At 43.1% G+C, this 21,771-nt stretch overlaps 1 protein-coding gene across 3 annotated transcripts in view; it reads right to left on the reverse strand.

The window, feature by feature from the left end:
- The window catches only part of olfm2a (olfactomedin 2a), a 632,982-nt gene that overhangs the window by 43,418 nt on the left and 567,793 nt on the right, over positions 1–21,771 (reverse strand). The gene's annotated exons all lie outside the window — the stretch shown is intronic.

The raw sequence follows: 21,771 nt of genomic DNA on the forward strand, positions 1-21,771 counted from the left end.
TGAGCACTTTTAAGTTCCTGAGTGTCAATATTGCTGAGGATCTAACCTGGACGCAACAAACTGATACAGCTATAAAGAAGGCAGGACAGTAGCTATATTTCATTTAGAATTTGAGGAACCTAAAACATTTGAAAACTTCTACAGATGTAGCATGGAGAGCATTCTGACTGGCTGCATCATCGTCTGGTATGGGGGGGGGGGGCTTTTGCACAGGATTGAAGTAAGCTGTAGAGAGTTGTAAAATTAGTCAGCTTGATCATGGGCACTAGTCTCCATAATATCCAAGATATCTTCAAGGAGTAGTACTCAATAAGGTGGCGTCCATCATTAAGGACCCCCATCACCCAGGACATCCCCACTTCTCATTGTTACCATCAGGAAGAAGGCCCACACTCAACGATTCAGGAACAGCTTCTTTCACTCTGCCATCAAATTTCTAAATGGACATTGAACCCATGAACACTGCCTCACTACTTTTTTTTAATTTCTGGGTTTTTTTGCACCACTTACCTTAACTATTTACTATACATATATGTACTTACCATAGTTCAGTTTTTTTTTGTTTATTTATCATGTACTGCTGCCACAAGGTTCACAAACTTCATGACGTATGCTGGTGATATTAAACACGATTCTGATTCTGGTGCATTCAGTATGACCATGGGCCTTGCACCCTCACTTAATCTCCCTCATCTTCAGGCTCTTGAATCAAAGGGGTAACTTCGCTGAACTTCACGTCCCATCACTGAACTGTTCCCACAACCTATAGATTCACTTTCAAGGACTTTTCATCTTATGTTCTTGATAATTATTGTGTACTTATTTGTTATTATTATTACTTTCTTTTGTATTTGCACAGTTTGAACTCTTTTGCACATTGGTTGTTTTCCATCCTGTTGAGTGTGGTCTTTTGTTGATTTTATTGTGTTGCTTGGACTTACTAAATATGCTTGCAAGAAAACCCATCTCAGGTTTGTATATTGTGACCTATGTGTAGTTTGATAACAAATTTACTTTGAACTTTGAGCCTAGTTATTGATCTTCTCTCTTGTAATTTCTGCTTCACAAGAGCCTTATTCAACACCCCATCCCTAGGTGATGGAATGTTCATCCACTGCCTTTGGGAGTAAGTTCGAACAATGGTTCAGCTGCAGGAGAGGAAGGGGAATGGCAGCAGCTACAGTCAGATATAATCCTGGCTTGGGAAATTTATTGTCAATTCTTTGATATTGCTGGGCCCAAATCTTGGAATACCCTGCTCAGCAACACCATAGGAATACTTTCAATCTACGTGGACTGAAATTGTTCAAGAAGTACATTTACAATAAGCGGTGGGCAGTAAGTGTTGCCCAGCACAACCTATATCCTAGAAACGAACATAGAAAGATTTTCTCTCACTCTCTCTGCAACCCTTTCGAAGAGCCCCTTCGGCACACGATGTTGTGTCGATCTTTTCACCTACTCTAGGATCAATCTAACTTCTATAGTCATCTATTTTTCTACCATCCATGTGTCTAAGAGTTTCTTAAATGCCCCTAATGAATCCGCCTCTACCCTGGCAGGGTATTTTATGAACCTACCACTCTGTGTGTAAAAAAACTTCTGACATCCCCCCCTATACTTTCCTCCAAACACCTTAAAATTAAGATACCCCCCCACCTTGTATTAGCCATTTATGCTCTGTGGAAAAGTCTCTGGCTGTCCAGTCAATCTATGCTTCTTAGCATCTTGTATATTTCTATCACATCACCGCTCATCCATCACCATACTTAAATGAACCTTCTTTTATTACTAAACATATTCAGTTCTGATGGAAGATCCTTAATGTCTTGACCAATTTGGCAGACCTGAAAGATGCCTGATTTACAGATGTTCCTCTACATTACATTTTCACATATGGTCACTTTACCACATCAAATATATTTTTGTTTTACTAGCACAGATAATACACTCGGTTACCACTTCATTAGCTACAGTTGTACATCTTCTTGTTAATGCAAATATCTAACCAGCCAATCGTGTGGCAGCAAATCAATGTATAAAAGCATGCAGACATGTTCAAGTGGTTCAGACCAAACATCAGAATGGGGAAGAAATGCGATTTAAATGACATCGACCATGGAATAATTGTCGGTGTCAGATGGGGTGGTGTGAGTATCTCCGAAACTGCTGATCTCTGGGGATTTTCATGCATAACAATCTGTAGAATTTACAGAGAATGGTGTGAGAAAGAAAACAATTCTGAGTGACAGTTCTGTGGGTGAAAATGAGAGGTCAGAGAAAAATGGCCAGTCTAATTCAAGCTGACAGGACAGTGACAGTAACTCAAATGACAACACATTACAACAGTGGTGTGTAGAGGAGCAACTCAGAATGCACAACAAGTCAATCCTTGAAATGGATGAGTTACGAATGAGATAATATTCAAGATACCTATCCGGAGCACTCCATATACAGGGCCCTTAGTATTGCCCATGAACCCTGCCATCTGTCCAACAATCTCCTTGAGCCCCACCATCAAGGCAGGAGATACCAAAGCGTTAGGAGAAGGACTGTTAGGATGGAAACAGCTTATGCCCCCATGTTGTAAGACTACTGAATTCCCTGCCATCACCCACGTCTCATCACACGTGAATTGCCAGTAGCGTTACAATGTTTACTTTTTAACTTGTGTCATAAATGCACCTTATTATTTGGTCATTTACTAGTTGTAATATTGTTCGATGGGTTATGTGTGTGAGTTATATGTGCTGTGTTGTGCACCTTGGTTTAGATTAACGCTGTTTCATGTGGTGGTATACATATGTATCATTGAATGACAATAAACAGAACTTGAACTTGAATTACAGCACAAGAAGACTCCAAATGTACACTCAGTGGCCACTTTATTAGGTACAGGAGGTACCTAATAAAGTGGCTACTGAATGCATTTCAACCCACCCACACCCTATGACACCCAAACTTACCCCAAGTAAATATATAGATAGTGATATCTTGAGTACAGTTCCATTGATCCATGGGCAATAATCATCTCTGATCATTTCTAACGTCTTCAGGCTAGTTAGCATCTAATACTCTCTCCTGTGGAAATGGCATTAGTAATCTGAGCATTGTGTCAGGGGAGTAATACCCAGGAACTGCAGCTACATATATACAAAATAATTAAGAAAATTGAACAAGATCTAATGGATTGAATCATGTGTCCAAGAGGTGATTTTTAAAAATCAAACCATTGAGAGAATAGGATGTTTCATCATTATTGGCATTGAGTAAGGAAATAGGTTTGTCATTGGGATGTGATTTTGGGACTAGATATCAGGACTTACCACTTTCAAATATTTATGTAGTTGTACTTTATATGTAAGATGATGGTTGCAAAAGAGACTTTTGTAGTACAGTCATCAGGGGCACTGAGAGATAATTTGTTGTCCACCATAAGAATTAGAGGACAGTCATGGGGTTCTTAAAAATGAACGTTTTGCAGAAGACTGCAGCCTGTTGACCCACTTTAGAGGCTCTCCTGTATTCCAGACTGCCATGGGAAAGAGTGAAGCTTCCCATCTTTCAGATCAAGATGACGATCAGCTGTTCAACCCAATGAGCAAATACAGTCCCTTATTCACTCAACAGCTTTCAGTCAATCTCTGGGTGGTTTGATAATCCTTTTTGGTCTGCCATTTGTTTCCATAGGTGTATTACTTCCACTTGCTGTGTTAATTTTTGTGTATTTCTGAGAACTCTGATCACAACATTGATTTTTTACATCCTTTGGCCCCTTCAATATATTGATTGGTAACATGCCACAGTTATGGGTTGAAGATGGTGGCTGTAAATCCACATGGCTCCTTCTGAGAGATAATACTCACTCTCTCTAGTCTGATAGGAATGTGGAGCCGCTTCCTCTTGCACATATCCTTGCATGGACCATATGCGAGAATTGTGATCTCAGATTCGCACTTGATCTCCAGGCTTCAGGACTGGTAGGCTTTTTGCAGTCTTGTCATGATACTGTTTCTGTTTTTCATTCCCTTTCACTTTAGCCAATCTGACCTTGTGTGCTCCTCTAGGTGTCAACAGGTTTTTGTGCACTGAGAGGTTAGTGCAATCATTGGTAAAGGGCTCAAATTCACAGCTTGAAAATTGTGGACCATTGTCTGATTCCACATCACATGGCACTCCATGCCTCACAAATACAGCTTTCAGGAAGGTGATGACCACTTTGCTGGATTTGATTGCAGTGTTGCAACCTCTGTGTAATTTGAAAAGTAGTCTGTTACAATGTAACCTCAGGCTTGGCCAGCTCGTGGTCATCTAGAGGAAAGCAGCTTTGTCCCTGCCACACTGAGAAATCACATTTGTGTGGATGCCCAGTTACAAACCCACAACACAAAATATCAGGCAGTACACCATATGCAATTAAATGATTGAGCTTTACGAATCTTAATCTAATATAGGGTTAGTAATGAAAATAAAAAAAGGGCCCAATTCAAGGAAAAGTCAAAAGTGTACACTGGAGCTCACTTAGTAGCCATTCTTCCACCATTGATCTCCTCCGAGTGTTGAGACCTTCGGACCCTCAGATCTCAATCCACTCCATTTGGTGGTCTACCAGCTCTCTCCACACGTGTCTTCCCTCTTCAGCTCTCCTTGACAAAAGACTGCGAGAAACCTCCTTCCAGATTCACAAGACAGAGCAGCATTCTCTGATCGGGTAACATGCATACCACAGTCTTGTTATCTCCAGCCATAACCCAAACATTGCTGCTACAGCGAAACCGTTACCTCAGCAGTGAACATTACAGGGAAGCCATTACATCAGCCTTAGCAGTGAAACATTACAAAGAAGTCATTACATTAGCAGTGAATCCTTACAGTGCGTTACAACAATAAAATGACTCTTTCCATTACAATAAAAAATTTACTCCAACTTTGAAGTAAGGCCTGTTTGGTACGTGGTGTGGTGTATGTGGTTCTGCTTGCGGCTTTGGTCTGTAGGTGAGGCGTATTTCACATGAGGCAGTGATCTGGCTGATATCTTAGTTCATGCTTGGCCAGCTTGTCACATCATGAGCTCTTTGTTTACATTTTTCCTCACCAAGATGTCAATTGTGTATCTTCTGGAGTGCTGCTTGTGTAGCGACACTGGAATCACAAATCTGTACCCTTTGAAGACATGTCATCCACTATTGACAGTTCATCTCTGCATGCCCAGTAATCCTGATTACACATTGGCAGTCATTCTTTCCGTATTGTCTCTTTGAGCAATTTCATAATTTCATCTGTCCCTGCTGCCATCCTAATCTTCGCTGTTCTCTCAGGAAACATTAGAATGGAGGTGACAATCATGTCAGCATAGGTCTGTATATCAGCATTAATCTCTTGGTCACTCTTTCCTTTCTTGTTGACTGCTTGAGACAACATCAACATTAAACATATTTTTCTGGTGCATAAATCATCTTCATGTCATATTTCTGCAGCCTTATCAACATGAACTGTATCCTTATGGGACAGTCTTTCAGTGGTTTGGACGCATTTGTGACCACTGGTTTATGGTCTGACTCCACATCAGAAGATTGTCCATAGGTAGACTGATGGAAATTTTCACTTGCATATGTGCTAGCGAGATGTTCTTTCTCTACCTGTTCATAGTTGGCTTCTGCACTTGTTAAAGCCCTTGATGCATAGGCCACAGTTTGCCATGTGTCATTATGATGCTGTAGTAGTGCTGCTCCAAGGCCTTACCGGGACACATCAGCTGAGATCCTAGTACTCCTTTCTGGATCATAAAACTTCAGCATGGATTCTTCAGTTAAGTCTCCTTTTAGCCACTGGAAACACTCTTCTTGCTCGTGAGACCAAATACACTCATTTCACTGCTCGAGGAGTGACCTAAGTGGTAGACAGTTGAGGGATGAACTTAGCCAAGTAAGTCACTATCCCCAGGAAACATCTCAACTCTTTCTTGTTTTGGGGCCTCTCCATGTTTTCAATGGCTGACATCTTTCTTGGGTCAGGCTTCACTCCCTCTTCTGATGTAACATCCCCTATGAAAGTCAGTGTTTTAACACCAAGCTTACATTTCTCATTATTTAATTTATACCAAACATTTGTGTCACGTCAAGCCTGTCTCAATTGTGCCTCATGTTTATCCTTAGTGGAACCCAAACGATGATGTCATCCATCGTGTTCTCATGTTTTTGACACCACATATGCCTGCAAAGATCACGTGGATGGGTTTATGGTTGACTTCTGCTACGGACAGAATCCCAGATGGTAGCTGAAGAAAGTGATATCTTCCCTGTGGTGTTAGAAGTACATAGTCCTCTTTTCTCGAACTTGCCTCATCAAGCTTCTTCTGCCAAAACCCTGATGATGCATCAAGTTTGCTAAATCACTTGGCACCTGCAAACCAGGACATGATCTCCTGCTCTACTAGTGTTTTAAAATGCTTTTTCTTGATGGCTTCATTGATATCCCTTGGGGTCTAATCATATCCACATGCTCCATTTGGATTGAATTGAATTGACTTCATTACTTGCATCCTTCATATACATGAGGGGTAAGAATCTTTATGTCACGTCTCTGTCTAAATGTGCACAACAGCTCCCCCTATCTGTTGGTTCACCAGTTTTCTGTATGATGTTTATCTGCTCCACATGGTCTAGTTCTTGTTTGAATTTGTCTCTAAGTGCAAATGGAACTTTTCCTGCATGTATGGACAATAGGAGCCACTGTCTAATCTACATGAATTTTGTGTATACCGGGTAGGCATCCAAACCCCTCAAAGACATCTGCGTGAAGTGAAGTACGGTCATCTTTGAACTGTGAAGCCACTACGAAAGCTCCTTACACCAGCTTGACTTCTTCACAAGCACTCAGACCTAATATTGGCTGTACTCTCTTTTCTACAATCAGCAGATGTGTCTTTAGATGATGTCCCTTATGCTTGAAGGTCACTACACAGCCCCTTTTACTGGAACGTTCTCTCCAGTACAATCTGTCTCACTTAACTTCACTGGGTAAATCTTGCTCTTTACTTTGAAAGTTTTGTCATTATCCATGGAGAACAGATTCACCTGGGCCCCAGTGTCAAGCGTGAATGGAATTATTGTCTCATTCACTGTCACTGGGACAATCCATTCTGTTATACCAACACCAGCAGTCTGTAGAGAATCCTCAAAGACTTCCTCCATTTCCTCTGCAACCATGTGCTCCTTTCTCTTGGTAGCCTCTGCTTTGCAGGACTTCCCAAAATTATTCTTCTCCCACAATTATTGCAGGACTTTCCTTAGAATGTGACTGCCTCCACATTTGCTGTGTTTGCTGTTTGAGCCTTCCGCTTTGCTTTGCTGTAGCTTTGGGAACTGCCGTGTGCTCTGCCCTTCTGTTGCGTTGGGAAGTGCCGTGTGCTCTGCCCCTCTGTTGCGTTGGGAAGTGCCGTGTGCTCTGCCCCTCTGTTGTGTCGGGAAGTGCCGTGTGCTCTGCCCCTCTGTTGTGTCGGGAAGTGCTGTGTGCTCTGCCCCTCTGTTGTGTCGGGAAGTGCTGTGTGCTCTGCCCCTCTGTTGCGTTGGGAAGTGCTGTGTGCTCTGCGCCACTGTTGTGTCGGCTCTGTGCAGCTCCTTAGCTTGTGCTTGTGTGGTCTCCGCTGCCCTGCGCATGTCCACAGCCTTTTCCAGCATCAAATCTTTTTCAAGCAGCAATCTTTCTCTGAGCCCACTATCTGGCATTTTGCAAACTATTCTGTCTCTGACTAGCGAGTCTCTCAAATCTATAAACTCACAGGATTTTCTCAGTGTGTGAAGTTTAGCTAAGTATTGGTCAAAGCTAACACCCTTTTTCTGGTCACCAGAAAAAAAAATCTCCCAAGCATAATGTTTTTACCTGGGACAAAATACTCTTCAAATTTTATCACCAGAATATCCAATATAAAGGCTGTCTCATCAATTTGAAAGCTGTTGTAGATATCCAAAGTATCTTCATCAATTACATGCAGAAAAATAGAACTAGGGTGTGAAATAATCACTTCCCCCATCCGTATTGGACTGAGTAATTTGTCAACAAGCTGTATGCTCTGTCTGTTATTGTGGTTGTCAACAATAAAAATGCCAGTTGATGTAAATGACCTCTTCTCATCATAGACCAAATTCTTGCCACACTTGGAATGGGGTCAGAAGTTGAAGGCAATATTGAAGATCTACGATGTCGGATTGAGCATCATAAGGTCTGGGTAATAAGTCAAGGGACCGAGCGGTATCCCTCAGCTACACCGCAGGCCGGGCTCCCGAAGATGGGATGCCGAACAAGAGGGAGAGCCTGGAACTCCTGCATCATTGGGATGGACCTGCTGTTCCACTGGGGGGCCCGTGTGGGTGTGCAGGGGGCACTACTTCACTTTGGCACTGAAGCCACGGCTCTCCGGCAGGGCAGCTCCAGGAATTGGACCAGGCAAGCACAGCAACAGCTACCACTGAACTTACAGCATCCTGCCACAGTGCAGCACACCCCACAGCGGCCCAACACAACGCTGAGACCTGTAACCGGTAACGTGCACCGTCACCAGCCACTCCAGTGCTGCTCACCCAGCTCCTGTCATCGGCAACCGCATCGGCGCGGCGCTCACCAGCGAGACCATCTAGGCAGTGTGGGACCTATGGCAGCGGAGGAGCGAGAGTTTGGATCAGGTCCAGCAGCAGTGATCAAAAGACCTCCTGGTCCAGCAACTTGACATCTCCGCAGCCAGGGACGGGAACTGCAGGTGCATGGGGCTCCTCCAACACCACATGAACACTGGGGACATCCGGCCTATCCACCTGTAGCACATAGTCTGGTCCTTGTCAAATGCCAGGCAGTGGAGCAGCGGGTCAAACAGTCTAGTGACCAGCACCAGTGGGCCCTCCGACAGCCCGTGGGCAGCCCCAGTGGTTCTGGTCAGGAAGAAAGACATGTCATGGCAGTACTACATAGATTACCGCTGGCTCAGTTCCGTGACCCAGAAGGACTCCTACTCACTGCATCAAATTGATGATGCCCTGGACTATATCATGGGTTTGACCTGGTTCATCTCTCTCGATCTCCACTGTGGCCACTGGCAGGTCGAACTAGCCCCGAAGGCACAGCCCAAGACTGCCTTCACCATTGGCCGAGGGCTGTGACGCTCCTGGGAAATGCTGTCTGGCCTCTGTAATGTCCCAGCCACATTCGAGAGACTGATGGAGAGGCTCACATTCCGCACTGTCATCTACTTGGCCGATCTCCTGGCGAAAAGCACCATCTTTGATGATGCTCCGTGGAACCTGGAAGATGTCTGTGCTGCCATGCTCCAGGTGAACCTGTGCCTCAACCCCGCAAAATGCTGCCCGCTGTGCCACCAGATGAAGCCCCTGGGGCAAGGTGAGTGCAAAGGGGGAAGCGATGGACCCTGAGAAGGTGGCAGCAGCTGGGGACTGGCCCACCTCCACCCCCGCGATGGCTCTGAGCTTCACAGCTTCCTGGGGCTGGCATAGCACTACCGCCGGTTTATTAAGGACATTGCCACCATCACTAATTCCCTGAACCAGTTCATCAAGAAGGGAAGGCCCTTTGCCTAGACTGACATCTGCACTGTGGCCTTCATCCAGTTCCGAGATGCTCTCACCCACCCAGGCTTTGGTGCTGGTGTACCCCCATCCAGCACGCCCCTTCATCGGTGACTGATGACAAGTCTCGGCCCAAAGCATCGACTATACTCTTTTCCGTAGACGCTGCCTGGCCTGCTGAATTCCTCCAGCAGTTTGTGTGTGTTGCTCGGATTTCCAGCATCTGCAGACTTTCTGTTGTTTAGCACTCCGGGGGCATTGCTGACAGTTTGCTCCGGCCTTCCTAGCAGCCAGTGCTACCGATCGTTCTTGTTTTAAAATGCATCCATGATGTGTATGTTCAGTCGAATTACAGCGGGATGTTCAAGTTAATTTATTTTAGCTCGGGTTATGCAATTGCTGACTTGTGTGCTTGTGTGTCACCCTGGATATAACCGGGGTGTGTAATAATCACCTCCCCTCCCTCTATGCGACTGAGTTGCTTCTCACCGAGCGATGTTATTGTTCTTGTTGCAATAAAAATGGCAGTTGAGATAAACAAGCTCTTCTTGGCTGTCATCATGGGCTGACTGCTCACTGCGATATATTGAATTGCTGTTTGAAGCATTTCAGTTAGATGTCCAGTAAACTGCGTGAGCGCGGTTGGTCTTAGCTTCTCCATGACAGGAACTTTTGGCCCCTCACTTGAATTTCTCAGTTAATTTGGCAACAACGTGTTCTCTTGTTTCCCCGGTCGACCAACCTCACTTGCTTCTAGCACCTTACAGTGAGCACTATACTCACTGTAACTCAGGAGAATGAGTGAAGAACATGTAAGATTATGGAAGGGACAGATAAGATAGAGGTAGGAAAGTTGTTATCCACTGGTAGATGAGAATAGTACTAGGGGATATACAGGAATAAATTTAGAACAGAGATGAAGAGAAACTGTTTTTTTATTCCCAGAGAGTAGAAATCGTGTGGAATTCTCTGCCCAGGGAAGCAGTAGAGGCTTCCTCATTAAATATATTTAAGATGCAGTTAAATAGATTTCTGCATAGCAGGGGCATTAAGGATTATGGGGGAAAGGCAGGTATGTGGAGCTGAGTCCATGGTCAGATCGGTCATGATCTTACTGAGTGGCGGCACAGGGCTTGATGTGCTGACTCCTGCTCTGCTCTGCTCCTATTTCTTATGTTCCTGGAGGCAGTCAGAGGTATGGGGAGGGAATGGGAAGAGATGTTGATCAGCCATAATCTTACTGAAAAGTTATGTATACAGTCATGGAGCATTAGAACACTACAGTACAGAAGCAGACCCTTTGGTCCATTTAGTCTGTGCTGGACAACTAATCTGCCTAGTCCCATCAACTTGCACCTGGATCGTAGCCGTCCACAACCTTCCCATCCATGTACCTATCCAAACTTCAGTTAAATGTTGAACTCCAGCCTGCATCCATCACTTCCATACTCTCATCACTCTCCCTCATGTTCCCCTCAAACATTTCACCCTTAACCCACCACCTCTATTTGTAGTCTCACCCAACCTCAGTGGAAAAAGCTTGCTATACCACAATTTTGTAAACTTCTATCAAATCTCTCCTCAATCCTCCATGTTCTAGGGAATAAAGTCAGAACCTTTTCAACCTTTCCCAATAACTCAAGTACCAGATACATCCTTGTACATTTTTCTGTACTGTTTGAACCTTATTTACATCTTTCCCATAGGTAGGTAACCAGAACTGTACATAATACTCTAATTTAGGCCTCATCAATATCTTATACATCTTCAACATCACATCCCATCTCCTGTACTCAATAACTTGATTATTGAAGACCAATGTGTCAAAAGCTTTCTTTATGACTCCATCTACCTGTGACGCCACTTTCAAGGAATTCGGGATCTGTATTCCCAGATCCTCTGTTCTACCACATTCCTCAATGCCATGCCATTCTCTGTGCTGATTGTCCAACTCCTTTTGCTGCTTCTTATATAACATAGCGATGGAGAACGAGGTTTTGGAATGTATTCACAACGCACAAGAATCAATAGCAAAACCTGCAACTGTTGCTCAGTAAGATGGTGGTCAGCCACCCCCTTGAATCTTCACAAATTCTGAAGGCACTTCCTCATTGCTTTGGGAAGGGAGTTCCAGGAGTTATACCCAGGAACAATGTCTGTGATACCATCTTCAATCCTAAGTCAGGATGGTGTGAATTTGACAGGAATCTTCATGAGATGGTGACTCCAAGAATAGGTTTCCTGTGCACTAAAGTCACAGGTTTAGGAGATCCTCTCAAAGATGCCTTGCCAAGTTACTGTGAAATACTGATAAAAGCTCATAGAGGGATCAGAAATGGAGAGAGTGAGCAGTTTCAAGTTCCTGGGTGTCAAGATCTCTGAGGATCTAACCTGGTCCCAACATATCGATATAGTTAAAAAGAAGGCAAGACAGCAGTTATACTTTATTAGGAGTTTGAAGAGATTTGGCATATCAACAAATACACTCAAAAACTTCTATAGTTGTACCATGGAGAGCATTCTGACAGGTTGCATCACTGTCTGGTATGGAGGGGCTACTGCACAGGACCAAAAGAAGCTGCAGAAGGTTGTAAATCTAGTCAGCTCCATCTTGGGCACTAGCCTACAAAATACCCAGGACATCTTCAGGGAGTGGTGTCTCAGAAAGGCAGCGTCCATTATTAAAGACCTCCAGCACCTAGGGCATCCCCTTTTCTCACTGTTACCATCAGGTAGGAGGAACAGAAGCCTGAAGGCACATACTCAGTGATTCAGGAACAGCTTCTTTCCCTCTGCCATCTGATTCCTGAAAGGGGATTGAATCTTTGGACACTCCCTCACTTTATTTTTAATATATAGTATTTCTGCTTTTGTGCATTTTTAAAAATCTATTCAATATATGTATACTGTAATTGATTTACTTGTTTATTATAATTATTATTATTTTCTCTGCTAGATTATGTATTGCATTGAACTGCTGCTGCTAAGTTAACAAATTTCATGTCACATGCCGGTGATAATAAACCTGATTCTGAAAACAGTCATGAGGTTCCACAGCTTTGATCAATGGTTGGAATGAGCAGGAAACAATCTATTGGAGGAACTTAGCAGGTTGAACAGCATCTGTGGGAGGAAAGGAGCTGTCAGCAGTTTCAAGATTGTTTATTGTCATTCTCCAGTACACGAGCATAAAGAATGAAATGATTTTTTCTCCAGATCCAATGCAGCATAAAATACACAATAAATATCAATATAAAAGCAATCCTGTAAAAGACAAGTAACTGTCTGAGAGTGGCTGAATATGCAGAACATTGGATTATCTACATAGACTGACTATACGTAGACATAAAGTGACACGAGGTGCAAGAATATCCGACCATAAGGTGACTCTGACAGGAAATGGTAAAGTAACAGTGACTCTTGGCAAGAGAATCTCTTCTAGATAACAGCAGGGTATAGGAAAATACAGCAGGACAGTGACTGTGTCTGTGTAGATAGGGGGCATGGAGTGTAAGAATAAAATGGCAGTGTGTGGGATGGATGAAGAATGCCGAGAGGCTGTGGAGAGGAATGGCTGATGTGGATGTCGTGGTGGTGGGTGTAGTGGGGTGGGTTAATGGGTGTTCAGCCTGACAGCTCAGAGGAAGTAACTGTTTTTGAGTCCTGTTGTCCGGTGCGGATGCTGAGTCGTCTCTTCCCAGATCGGAATGGGACAAAGAGTCCATGAGCAGGGTGGGTGAGGCCCTCGATGATATTATCAGCACCTTTCTGTGCTTGTATCCTTGTATAGACCTAGCATCAGGCCTGAATTGTTTGTTGGTCCAGATTCCAACATCTTGTGTCTCCAAAGGTGAGAATTTCTCTGTCTTCTCTCCACCAACCCCACTAACAAAGATGGCATTATGGAGTTAACATCATTATGCATTTGAGTCTATGGTAAAACACCAGGGTATAATGGTTCACACAGTGTGGTGTGTGAACTATCAGCTTTTCACATTGTGTTTAATGATCTTTTTATTTACAGCTGAGTGTGATTCTGAGGCAACACTGATAAGTCACTAAGATGTCGATCTCACAGTTTACAGCCTCCTGCGTGTTATAGTCTTTTGTGTCTCAGCTACATAAACAAGTTTGCGGTGAATGCAGCAGGTTCTTCAATCGTAGGGCTTGACCCCGTCTCCACCTCTCTCACTAATCAAATCAGCCTCTTCCGGCTTGGCACTCACAGTTCTTTCCCAAGTGAGATCAGCACAGGGAGCTAAGATTAGATTTATAAAATTAGCTTAATTTGTCACAGGTACATTGAAACATACAGTGAAACGTGTCATTTGATTCAAAGACCTACATAGTCCAAGGATTGTGCTGTGGGTAGCCTGCAAGGGCCACCACACTTCCACCACACTTCCAGCACACTTCCAGTATAGCATGCCCACAACTTACTAACCCTATCCTTAATTGTACTTCTTTTCTGGAGAGTAGAAGGAAGTCAAAAGGCCTGGTGGAAACCCAGACGGTCATGTGGAGAAACTCCACAGACAGAGGCAGGATTTGAACCCTGGTTGCTGATCACTGGTACTGAAACATGTTGTGATAACTGCTATGCTACCATGCAGTGAGGGATTTTTAAAGCCCATTACTATTTGTTTATTAAGATCTCTTGTACAGTATCTCTTCCTCACCATGGCTGTTCAACCTCATTCGATGACCTGCACTGCACTTCAATTGTAACTCTTACACAAAATTTGGCTTTCTGTATTGCTTTGCTTTTCCTCGATTTACATGTTTTGGTATGGTTGTTGGGATGGCATACAAAGAAACGTTTTCACTGTATCTTGGTACATGTGACTACAGTAAACTAGTTCCCAGAGAGCACTGCTCTATTCAAGTAGTGTCATGGTTGGCATAACACTATTACAGCACTAGCGATCTCGATTCAGTTCCACCACTGTCAATAAGGAGTTTACACGTTCTCCCTGTGACCATGTGGGTTTCCTCCAGGTACTTCAGCTTCCTCCCACATCTCAAAAATGCATGCTTAATAGGTTAATAATTGGTCACATGGATGTAATTGGGTGACATGAGCACGTTGGGCCGAAGAACCTGATTCTGCGCTGTCTCTCTAAATAGGGGAAGGCCAGCAACAATCACTGGAGTTACTCATTTCCCTCTATTCAGCAGGCTTCACGTAGGTTGAGTTGTGTGTCCACTCCAAGTATACTAGAGATGTTGGGAGTGATGGAACCCTGGACTACATTGGGAGTGCGGGCAGTAGAAGTAGGTTTATTCGGTGCTTCCAGGCAGGAGGAATACTGAAGGAGAAGGTAATCACTGGAAAATGGAGATAAAATGGGGGCAATGCGATTAACTGGATTGGTCTTTACCAGACGCAGGGCTGATTCAGTGGGGTGAATGGCCTGCTCCTTACTGCATGTTTCTCTGGCATTTAGATCTTTGCCCATCTGCCATCCTAACTACATGTGTGGATCATGCCTGTTGCACTGTTTCCACACGTTTTAGACCAGCCCCATCAGTAAAGCTATTTTAAAATGACAAACATGGTATAGAAAGATCCCACAAAGGGTAAGTTAGATAGATCAGCAATCTGTTTATTGGTGGCTTTCGCTGATGGAAGAAGCTGCAAGAACTCTTGACTCTTCTTCGTGGACTGGTGATTTGTCAATTTGTTTATTGACAATTGACACTGATACTGAGGCAGAGTGAAAAGCTTCATTCTGCATGCCATCTGTAAGGATCACTTCATCACACCAGTACTTTGAGACAGTACAAGGAAACCACTAACAGAATGCATTAGTGTTACTGTTAGAGAGAACATGCAGTGGAGGCAGGTGATAAAGTGAAAGATCACGGCAAGGTGGACTGTGAGATCAAGAGTCCATTTGATTGTACAAGTGAACCATTCAATCGTCATAGAACAACGGGATAGAAGGTGTCCTTAAGGCAGGTGGGACATGCATTTTTAGCGCTGCCTGGCGGGAAGGGGGAGAACCAGGAACATTGGGACTGGGAGAGGCTGTTTTTTATGTTGGTTGATTTACCGAGGTAGTCAGAAGAATAGGCAGAGCAAGGCACACAAAATGCTGGAGGAGCTCAGCAAGTCAAGCAGTGTATATGAAAGTGGCCAAATGGTTGACTTTACAGTTCAAAGTCCTTCAGCAGGATAGAGGGTACCAAGGGTTCCCTACCTTTCCCATTAACTGAGGGATCTCAGGACGCAGGCTGGGAACCCTGGCAGAGTCTGTGGATTGGACACTGTCTTAGTGTCTAGTGGAACAGACTAAGAGTGGTCAGTTAAGCAAGAGGTAAATGCATGTTTTTGACATAGCTTGTACTGACTGTCGTGACAGTGAGTCATAGGCATCACTGCTGTGAAGAGAGCTATCTCACAATCAGGTCAGGAATGAAAGCACAGGGAGAATAATTTATGTCATCAGCAAAAAACAATGTTTGGATCGAGCTGGTTGCCTGGATTTGTGGACCAAGAAATTCTGCACATGCTGGATATGCAGAGAAACACATGCAAAATGCTGGATGAACATAGCTGGTCAGGTAGCATCTACGGATAAGGTTAATTTGCATAAAGAGTTTTGTTTAGGCAAATACCGGTGTGATTTGCGGCTCATCAGTATTTGCATTTTTCAGATGCGGAGAGTTCTGTCCCCTTCACAGTTTTGCTTCATTTCAGCAGCAGTTATCACATCCCTCTTTCTACTGGGCAAAATCTTTACACACAAAATGCTGGAGGAAGTCAACAAGTCCAGCAGCATCTAAACAGTTGAAAAACAGTCGATGATTTGAGATGAGACCTTTCTGTCAACTGTTTATTACCCTGCATAGATGCTGCCTGACCTGTTGACTTCCTCCAGCATTTTGTGTGTGATGCTCTGGATTTCTCGCACTTGCAGAATCTCTTGTGTTTCTACCCTACTGTTGTAAGATTTTCCGAATTGATCTCTTTTACGATAAACTTGATCTTTCATAAACATGAGAAAATCTGGAGCTGCTGGAAATCCAGAACAACACCCAAAATACTGAAGGAACTCAGCAGGTCAAACAGCATCTATGAAAAAGAATAAACATTCGACGTTTTGTGCCGAGATCCTTCATCAGCACCGGAAAGAAAGAAGTCAGGTGATCTTTCAATCTACATCATCATTGCACATTATTGCCCACCTGTAATGTGCATTTTCTGTAACTGTAACACTGTATTTGGCATTCGGTATTTCTCCTTTTGCACTATCTCAATTTTGCATCACCCTCTGGCATGGGGAGGGGGGAGTGAGGGCACTGCACATGATCTGCAGCAAGTAGTGAACCCAGTCAGCTCCATCGTGAGCACTGGCCACCCCAGTACCCAGGACATCTTCAAGGAGAGATGCCTCAAAAAGGTGGCATCAATCATTAAGGATCTCATTGCCTAAAGGCACAGTGATTCAGGTACAGCTTCTTCCATCAGATTTCTGAATGGACATTGAACACATGAACACCACCTCACTACTTATATAATTTAATTTATTTACTGTAATTCACTGTTTTTATTGTGATGTATTGCAATGGGCTGCTGCCTCAAAGACCACAGATTTCATGACATATGCCGGTGATATTAAACCCAAACCTGATTCTGATGTACTTGGGTGGTCTGTCTGGATGAACGCAGACAAAGCTTTTCACTAGACCTTATTACATGTGAACAACAATAAACCAATGACCAAGTATCAATATCCAGTAACCTCTTCCACACAGACACCCCGGCAGCCTCTCACAGCTCTGATTGAGACATTGAAAACCTTGTAAAATTCATTTATAGTAAAAAAACATATAAATATTTTAAATATCACAACACTCTGCTATGTGATGAACTGAGGCTGTGGCTGTGGGCCTGCTCTGGCTGCTCCAGGCCTCATGTCTGACGACTCAGTTTTGTTCCAAATGCTACTTGCTTACTTTTAATGTTTGCATGATTTATTTTCTCTCTCTGCACCTACAGTGCTTGTTGGTCTTTTTTTTAATGGGTTCTTTTGCATTTCTTGCTTTGAGGCTGCTTGTAAGGAGACGAATCTGTATAATGTATACATACTTTGATAATAAATGTTCTTTGAAATTTGAACTTAAAATAAATTTGAAGCTTAAAAATACTTTAAAAAATTGAAACATTCACCTTCTTCCATGGACTGTGTGACACCAACGTACTGTATGAGATGGTTACTTACGAACAAACCTTCCCAAGCATGAAACTGAGGGAATGAATGCACTTTATATGTGGCCCCTCCTACCCCCATTATGACTGCGGTCCAATGAGAGGTCCAATACGCCAGTATTTGACCTCCACCCAATCTATGAAAACAAAAGCCCTGCAGATGTTGCAGATCTGAAATTAAAATCAATTAAATCAGAATGCTGGAAATGCTCAGGAGGTCAGCTAGCTCTTGTGAGAAGAGAAATGGAAGAGAAAAATTTCATCTGGAAAACTTTTGCCTTTAGATCTGAAGGACCATTGACCTGAAACAAACCCTTTGTTTCTCTCTGAACAGATGCTGCCCAGCCTGCTGAATACTTCCATCATGTTCTGATCTTCATTCCAACTGTTTGGGGGCCAGGCCTGGGTGAAATTCTGAGAGGAGATGAGACATGGGTGGCTAGCAGGTGATGGGCCCCTAGGAAGTTGCAGGTAAACTTGACCCAGTGACAAGAGTCCATGTTATTTAGAAGGAATTGGAATTGAGTTAGTTTATTACTGAGACATACTGAGATACAGTGAAGAACTTTTCTTTGTGATGTTCATACAAATCAAACCATTACACAGTGCATTGAGGTAGAACAAGGTAAAACAATAGCAGAATGCAGAATAAAATGTTAAAGGTTGTGTATTTAATTTTAATGTAATGCTTGAGTAATCTTGTGTGTGTGTGTGTATGTGTGTGTATATATATATATATATTTATATGAGCTATTTTTAAAATGAACCCAAGGCAGCTACTGACCTGTTGAAGCACAGAGATAATTCAAGCTAAAAAACAAAGCAGTGAGAACAACAGCGAGTAAAAAGTGCAGCCCAGCACGTGCAGAGATGGTCAAGTTTAAAGGAAAAGCAGCACAGCCCATGTTCTTCAGAAGGGAAGACACAATCAAGTTTCAATAAAAGTCAGAAAATGGAAGAATTCATGTGTTCATAAAGAATGAGTACTGAGTGATAACAATCATAAAAAATGAGTAAAATGGCTGGCTACATCAGAAAGATCATTATATTTGATTACATAGTAGATGGATTGTATATACTGAACAGATTGAGCAGTATTTTGAAGCTATTGAAAATTTGCTTCCAACAGCCAATGAGAAACAAGTGCCAATTTTGCTAAGTGCATTGGTTTTAAAGGCATGCAGTGTGCTTTTAAGTTTAACAGCTCCAACCAAACCTTCTGTAATGAACTTTGCTGATATTACAAAAGTAATGCAGGAACATTTAGAACTGAAGCCATTGTTGATTGCAAAACATTTCAGGTTTTATAAGCAGAATCAAAAAGAAAGGGAGTCTGTTTCATGGCTGGATTGAGGAGATTATTTGAGCATCATCAAATCATTAATGGGCTTAATGATGTTCTGAGAGACTGTTTTGTTGGTGGAATCTTACATAAAATGCGTTCAAAAAGGCTCCTAACTGAATGCTACTTACATTTAAAAGGACAGTTGAAATTGCTGTTTCAATGGAAACTGCAGAGTCACAATTGAGTTGTAGCCAGGAATGCAAGCCAATGTGAACAAAATTGCAGCATCTAGATGGAGGTCTGCCTGGTTAAACAAATGTGGAACCATTGTGGCGGGAGCTCACATACAACAGACCAATGCAGAGTTAAGAACAAAACTTGCAGAAAATGCAAAATAGGACGCATATAAAGAGCATGTCAGGCAGACAAAATTAAGTGGACAGCTCAGGGAAGAGAAAAAGCTAAAAAGTCAAATTGCTGTTTCAGAAAAGCACTAATCCATAAGCTGTTGATGAAAAATTTGATAATGAGGAAACTGACACAGGATTGGTGAGCTTTGAAATTTACAATGTGGAAACTAACAATAGACAAGCAATATGGCTTATGTCACAGTGGAACAAGAAATTAATTAAAATGGAACTGGACATATTCAGTCATTTAGCTCTTTCAGCCCATAAGACCATAAGGTATAGGAGCAGAAGTAGGCCATTCAGCCCATTGAGATTGCTCCAGCATTCAATCATGGACTGATCCAATTCTTCCAGTCATCCCCATTCCCTTGCCTTCAACCCATATCCTTTGATGCCCTGGCTAATCAAGAACCTATCTATCTCTGCCTTAAATACACACAATGGCTTGGCCTCCACAGCCGCTCGTGGCAACAAATTCCATAGATTTACCACCCTCTGACTAAAGTAATTTCTCCACACCTCAGTTCTAAATGGACATCCTTCAATCCTGAAGTCGTGCCTTCTTGTCCTAGAATCACCTATCATGGGAAATTACTTTATTGTCACCAAACAATTGATACTAGAGCATACAATCATCACAGCGATATTTGATTCTGCACTTTGCACTCCCTGAAGTACAAATCAAAGTAAATATAATAAAAATTTAAATTATAAATCATAATTAGAAAATAGAAAAGGGAAAGTAAGGTAGTGCAAGTCAGGTCCGGATATTTGGAAGGTATGGCCCAGATCCGGGTCAGGATCTGTTCAGCATTCTTATCACAGTTGGAAAGAAGCTGTTCCCAAATCTGGCCGTACGAATCTTCAAGCTCCTGAACCTTCTCCCGGAGGGAAGAGGGACAAAAAGTGTGTTGGCTGGGTGGGTCGTGTCCTTGATTATCCTGGCAGCACTGCTCCAACAGCATGCGGTGTAAAGTGAGTCCAAGGATGGAAGATTGGTTTGTGTGATGTGCTGGGCTATGTTCACGATCTTCTGCAGCTTCTTCTGGTCTTGGACAGGACACCTTCCATTCCAGGTTGTGATGCACCCTAGAAGAATGCTTTCTATGGTGCATCTATAAAAATTAGTGAATATTTTAGGGGACAGGCCAAATTTCTTCATCTTTCTCAGGAAGTAAAGGTACTTGTGGACCTTCTTGGCAGTGGACTCTGCTTGGTTAGACCAAGTCAGGTCATTTGTGATATTCACCCCGAGGAACTTAAAGGTTTCAACCTGTTCCACCTGCGCATCACCGATGTAGATGGGGTCGTGCAGTCCACTACTCCTTCTGAAGTCAACAACCAATTCCTTCATCTTGCTGATGTTAAGGGATAGGTTGTCTTCGCATCATGCCAACAGGTTCCTAATATCCTCTCTGTACTCAGACTCATCATTACCCAAGATACGGCCTACAATTGTGGTGCCATATCTAATCTGTTCAGGCCTTTCAACATTTGGAATGTTTCTATGAGATTCCCCCTCATTCTCCTGAACTCCAGGGAATACAGCCAAGGAGCTGCCAGGCATTCTTCATACGCTAACCCTTTAATTCCTGGAATCATTCTTGTGAATCTTCTCTGAACCCTCTCCAACGTCAGTAAATCCTTTCTAAAATAAAGAGCCCAAAACTGCACACAATACTCCAAGTGTGGTCTCACAAGTGCCTTATAGAGCCTCAAAATCACATCCCTGCTGTTATAGAAAAATAGAACATAGAAAATCTACAGCACAATACAGGCCCTTCGGCCCACAAAGCTGTGCCAAGCATGTCCTTACCTTAGAAATTACCTAGGGTTACCCATTAGCCCATTGATTTTCTGAGCTCCATGTGCCTGTCCAGGAGTCTCTTAAAAGACCCTATCATATCCGCCTCCACCACCATCGCCGGCAGCCCATTCCACGTACTCACCACTCTCTGAGTAAAAAACTTACCCCTGACATCTCCTCTGTACCTTCTTCCAAACACCTTAAAACTGTGCCCTCTCCTACTAGCCATTTCAGCCCTGGGAAAAAAGCCTCTGACTATCCACACGATCAATGCCTCTCATCATCTTATACACCTCTATCAGGTCACCTCTCATCATCCGTCGCTCCAAGAAGAAAAGGCCAAATTCACTCAAATTACTTTCATAAGGCATGCTTCCCAATCCAGGCAACTTCCTTGTAAATCACCTCTGCAGACTTTCTATGGTTTCCACATCCTTCCTGTAGTGAAGTGACCAGAACTGAGCACAGTACTCCAAGTG

This window comes from Hemitrygon akajei, chromosome 16, assembly GCF_048418815.1.
Source record: "Hemitrygon akajei chromosome 16, sHemAka1.3, whole genome shotgun sequence".
Taxonomy (NCBI): domain Eukaryota; kingdom Metazoa; phylum Chordata; class Chondrichthyes; order Myliobatiformes; family Dasyatidae; genus Hemitrygon; species Hemitrygon akajei.